Source organism: Magnolia sinica, chromosome 8 (genome assembly GCF_029962835.1).
Source record: "Magnolia sinica isolate HGM2019 chromosome 8, MsV1, whole genome shotgun sequence".
NCBI lineage: Eukaryota > Viridiplantae > Streptophyta > Magnoliopsida > Magnoliales > Magnoliaceae > Magnolia > Magnolia sinica.
The window spans coordinates 19092440-19098439 of NC_080580.1; the positions used below are offsets into that span (position 1 = coordinate 19092440).

Below are 6000 nucleotides of genomic sequence, written 5' to 3' on the forward strand. Positions count from 1 at the left end.
AAATATCAAGAATTTTGGAATGTATGAGCTCCTGAAGCCCCAGCTAGTTATATTTCGAACTCGAAAGCTCCACCTAGATCCATCATTTTTACATGGTTAGTGGGCCTAGACTGTATTTTGATGATAGATTGTGATCTTGGTTAATGGGTGTTGTTTGCGTCTAAGGGATGTTGAAGACACTAGCCATCTGTTAATCCACTGTCTACTTGAGGCAGCAATATGGTGATGGTGCTTCAACAGTTGAAGGTGGCTTCGTCGATGCTGCATTAATTAATTAGATAGTTGTGGTTGGAAGCATGAGATCATTTGGAATCTCTGTTTTGTGGCTATCTTCTGGGCCATTTGGAAAGAAACGAAAAAACCGCACTTTAGTCAATTGTCCTCAGCCACAATCTATTGAGTTAAATGTCTCGTTTGCTGCCCTTTCCTTCATTTAAATGGATGATGTTTCTCTCTGTTGGTCAGAGATTATTGTAATGTCTTAGCTTTTAATTTATTTCTCTACCTAGTTTTAAAACTAATGAGTTCTTCGTACTCATTTCATTTAGCATCTATTGGTATCATTAGATTTTGCCTCCATCAGCCCATGCAGTAACATCTACTACATCACAGTTTCTGTTTAAATGGTTGTTTCAGTATGAACATGAGCACAAACAATGGTCAGCCGCTATCTCTTTGGGACTGATATCAAGTTGTTTACATGCAACGAATTCAAGACAAATTCCAAATCATCATGGACTTCTTGAGGTACATACTGGTTCATGCATACATACAAATGCTAACATCATTGTTGTCATTATCATTGACATCACCTGAATGTGTATGGTCGCTTGACTTGTTCTTAATATTCTAAGCCCTCAGTAATGTGAACAGTTTAATTTGAAAGTTTTTTGTTCAAGTACATATTCAGTCAGGCCCACTCATTGCAGAGGCATACGGCCCAATCAAATCACTAGGGACCTATCACAAGGCAATCCACTCTCTTGGACCCTTTGAATATGTACCATTAAAAACTTCTTGGGGCCACTAGAACATTTATTTGCCATGCGACCTGTTTATAAAGTCACAAGGACTTAAATGCAGGGACCACACAAATATTAGCTTGATCCAATAATTTTGTGGCCCACATGGAGTTTTTAATGGTGTTTGGATGAGATCATGCCCTAAAATGAGCTGTCAAAACTGATGGACCATGAGGATGTAAGGCACTCTCTCTTAAATCCTCAAAAATTGAAAATTCCACTTCAAACCTTGTACATGGTCAAATTACCCTTTCCAGCTTCAATCCTGAATAAAATGAGAAGAACTCTGATACTCCTATGGATGTTTTTTAGGCCATGAAAATAATGAAACATAGGTGGTATCATCAAACCAAACACATATACATGTAGATCAAGCTATCACCATTCATGTCATTCCCCTCAATATCTTCCTATGGATGTTTCTTGCTTTACTTACCTTTTATGTTGTTTTTAAGTTGCTAGATATAATAATACCTTGTTCCGGTTTTGTCGAATTCTTTATTATACGATGATTGCTGCATAACACATGTTTATGTTGTGGAGGTAATATGAATACTGGTAAGTATATTTAGTTCTTTTCATTGTATTATGTTTATGGGAATGAAGGAAGAAATTAGTTATGGAGGTAGTATGAATACTGGTGAGATGATTGCTGCATTACATGTCCTTATAATACCCTTTATTATTGTGACTTATTAGTTTATAGTTGCGACTTATGATTGTGATTTGTAAGTTAGATAATTAGTTACCCATTTGATGGAGCAGACCCAAATCTGCATCGGAGCTATCTAGATGTTGAGTGGGGATCCCTCAAAGGTGGGAACCGCTGTTATGACCATGATGAAGCTATCCATTTTCTATGGACAACATTGGAATGGCCTGGCCATTAGGACATGCCGTGTTTATGTATTAGCTCGAATTTGTTAGAGCAGAACCGGATGTGCATTGGAGCTATCCAGATGTTGAGTGGAGGTCTCTGAAAGGTGGGAACTGCTGTTATGACCATGATAAAGCTGTCCATTTCTTATGGACAGCATTGGAATGGCCTGGTGATTTGGACAGGCCGTGTTTATGTATTAGCTCGAATTTGTAGGAGCAGGCCCATGTTTATGAAAATCTTCATTTATGCTCGAGTTAATTTTATGTAATTTGAAAGGAGCTTAACCGTAACTTACAACTTAAACCTTAACCTAAACCTATAACCTAAACCCAAACCTAAATGTATAACCTTAACCTAAACCTATAACATAAACCTATAACCTATAACCTAAACCCAAACTTAAACCTTTAACCTAAACCTATTCTCAAATTCCTAAACCTATAACCTAAACTTAATTCACTTAACTTAAACCTACACCTAAATCCAAACATATAACATGAACCTGAATTCCTAAACTTAAACCTAAACCTAAACCTATAACCTATAACCTAAAACTTAAACCTAAACCTAAAACCTAAATGTATTCTCAAATCCATAAACTTAAACCAACACCTAATCCTAATCTCAACTCCCTAACCTAAACCTAAACCTAAACTTGAAAACCCAAACTTAAACTCGATCCCGAACCCGAATCTGAATCCCTAAACCCTTAGCCTAAACCTAAACCTATAACCTAAACTTAAACCGACACCTAAACCTAAACATATAACCTAAACCCAAACCCGAATTCCTAAACCTAAACCTAAACATAAACCTATAACCTTAACCTTAACTTATAACTTTAACCGATAACCTTAACCTAAACCTAAACTCAATTCCCTAAACCTTAACCTATAACCTAAGCTAAACCTAAACCTATAACCTACACTTATAACCTAAACCTAAACCTATGACCTAAACCTAAACCTATGACCTTAACCTAAACCAAAATGTATAACCTAAACCTTAACATGTACCTATAACATATAACCTAAAGTTATAACTTATAACCTAACCATAACCTAAACCTAAAACCTAAACCTAATCCTATAACCTAAAACCTAAACCTAAACCTAAAACCTAAATGTATTCTCAAAACCCTAAACCTAAACCTACACCTAATCCTAATCTCAATTCCCTAACCTAAACCTAAACCTAAACTTTAAAACCCAAGCCTAAACCTGAACCCGATTTCCTAAACCTATAACCTAAAACCTAAACCTATAACCTTAACCTAAACTTAAAACCTAAACCTAAACCTAAACCTAAAACCTAAAAGTATTCTCAAATCCCTAAGCCTAAACCTACACCTAATCCTAATCTCAACTCCTTAACCTAAACCTAAACTTGAATATCCAAACCTAAACCCGAACCCGAACCCGAACCCGATTTACTAAACCTAAACCTTAACCTATTCTCAATTCCCTAAAGCTATAACCTATAACCTAAACCTAAACCTATAACCTACAACATTAACATAAACCTATAACCAAACCTATAACCTACAACATTAACCTAAACTTATACCTATAACCTAAACCTATTCTCAAATCCGAAAACCTATAACCTAAACTCAATTCCCTAAACCTTAACCTATAACCTAACATAAACCTAAACCTATAACCTATACTTATAACCTAAACCTGTAACCTTAACCTAAACGTAAAATCTAAACCTAAACCTAAAACCTAAATGTATTCTCAAATCCTTAAACCTAAACCTATAACCTACAACATTAACAAAAACTTATAACCTAAACTTATAACCTACAACATTAACCTAAACCTATACTTATAACCTAAACTTATTCTCAAATCCCAAAACCTATAACCTAAATGTAAACCTTAACCTAAACCTAAACCTTAACATATAGCCTATAACTTATAACCTAAACCTATAACATATAACATAAACTCAATTCCCTAAACCTTAACCAATAACCTAACCTAAACCTAAACCTATAACCTACACTTATAACCTGAACATAAACCTATAACTTAAACCTATAACCTTAACCTAAACGTAAAACCTAAACCTAAACCTAAAACCTAAATGTATTCTCAAATCCCTAAACCTAAACTTAAACCTATAACCTAAACCTATAACCTACAACATTAACATAAACTTATAACCTAAACCTATAACCTACAACATTAACCTAAACCAATACTTATAACTTAAACCTATTCTTAAATCCCAAAACCTATAACCTAAACCTAAACCTATAACATAAACCTAAACCTTAACTTATAACCTAAACCTTAACCTATAACATATAACCTATAACCTAAACCTATAACCTACAACCTAAACTCAATTCCCTAAACCTTAACCTATAACCTAACCTAAACCTAAACCTATAACCTACACTTATAACCCAAACCTATACCTATAACCTAAACCTAAACCTATAACCTAAACATAAACCTAAAACTTAAACCTAAACCTAAAACCTAAATGTATTCTCAAATCCCTAAACCTAAACCTACACCTAATCCTAATCTCAACTCCCTAACCTAAACCTAAACCTAAACTTGAAAACCAAAACCTAAACCCAATCCCGAACCCGAACCCAACTTCCTAAACCTAAACGTTAACCTACTCTCAATTCCCTAAAGCTATAACCTATAACCTAAACCTAAACCTTAACCTAAACCTATAACCTAAAACTTAACCTAAACCTAAACCTAAACCTATAATCTTAACCTAAACCAAAACCTATAACCTAAACCTTAACTTATAACCTAAACTTATAACCTATAACCTAAATGTAAAACCTAAACCTACACCTAAACTTATAACCTAAAACCTAAACCTAAACCTAAAACCTAAATGTATTCTCAAATCCCTAAACCTAAACCTACACCCAACCCTAATCTCAACTCCCTAACCTAAACCTAAACCTAAACTTGAAAACCAAAACCTAAACCCGTTCCCGAACCCGATTGATGTAATAATGTAGCCCAATCACATGGCAACAAACAAGAAAATCTTACTTTGTTGGCAAGCATACTTGAACTCAAGCATCATAATGCATATATTTCCATCTCCACTATCTCTTATAACATAGATTATTTGAGATTTGGATTTATCTCATTTTTAGAGTCATGTCCTAACACAATATAATAATATTAATAGACAAGTTGGATTTGTCACCAACATTATTCCAAGACCTATATAACTTCTCCTTACAGGAAGTTGGGTAGGGCATATGCAGCTTGAATCCATCAAAGGAGATAAGGATCACCTCTCATATGTTCTCTCTCTTTTCATTTGTTTTTTTCTATAGGATTGTTTATTTTGTAGTGTCTGCTCACGTACAACATTTTATCATGTTAATATAATTATAAGTAGCCTAATCTCACCCTTCTAAAAACAACTAATAATAATTTCTACCTGATGAGAAATCACCAAGTACCATTAGGCTCAACCTAAAAGATAAATTAGCATTTTCTTTCTTTCTTTTTCTTTTAACACACACTCACAAACTAGAGTTGCTTACGGCCACAATAGGTACTTGAACTCGTGACCTTGTATTGAAACTATTTTGAATCTACCATGAAGGCATGAGTAAGGACCTAGGTGTGTGTGCACAGTCGGCGATGTGCTCACCACACTGAATTTTGTAAGCCCCACCAGGAAATAGGCTATGAATAATTTTTTGTATTTTATTTATGATGTTAAACTTATATGTATTTATGCGTGGATGAATGTGATGTGGATAATATTTTTTATGTTTGAATGGATGTAGTTTATGTTTGGATGAATGTAGTTTATGTTTGAATGGATTTACGTAGTTTGGGTTTGAAATGGCCTAGCTATATGTCCTGGGGGGGGGGGGGGGGGGGGTGAATAGGACAATGCCAAAATAAAACTTTAACAGTGGAATAAAGAAAGATAGATAGCCAAATAAACTAAATCAAATCACAATGCTGAAATAAAAGCAACCTTATTAAATAAGTATTGAGAGGTTGATACGAATTCAATTCTAAGGACAACCTTACTCCATAAAAACCAAGGGTTTATGGCAGGATAACCTTATTTCTAGAACGTCCTTTG

General features: G+C 34.5%; 1 long non-coding RNA gene across 1 annotated transcript in view; it reads right to left on the reverse strand.

The window, feature by feature from the left end:
* LOC131253885 (uncharacterized) overlaps window positions 1–5599 on the reverse strand; it is a 54593-nt gene extending 48994 nt beyond the window's left edge. The window contains exon 1 of the long non-coding RNA XR_009175330.1: window positions 5322–5599. This is a non-coding gene — a long non-coding RNA (uncharacterized LOC131253885). The remainder of the gene's footprint in view (window positions 1–5321) is intronic.
* Between the last annotated feature and the right edge of the window lie 401 nt (window positions 5600–6000).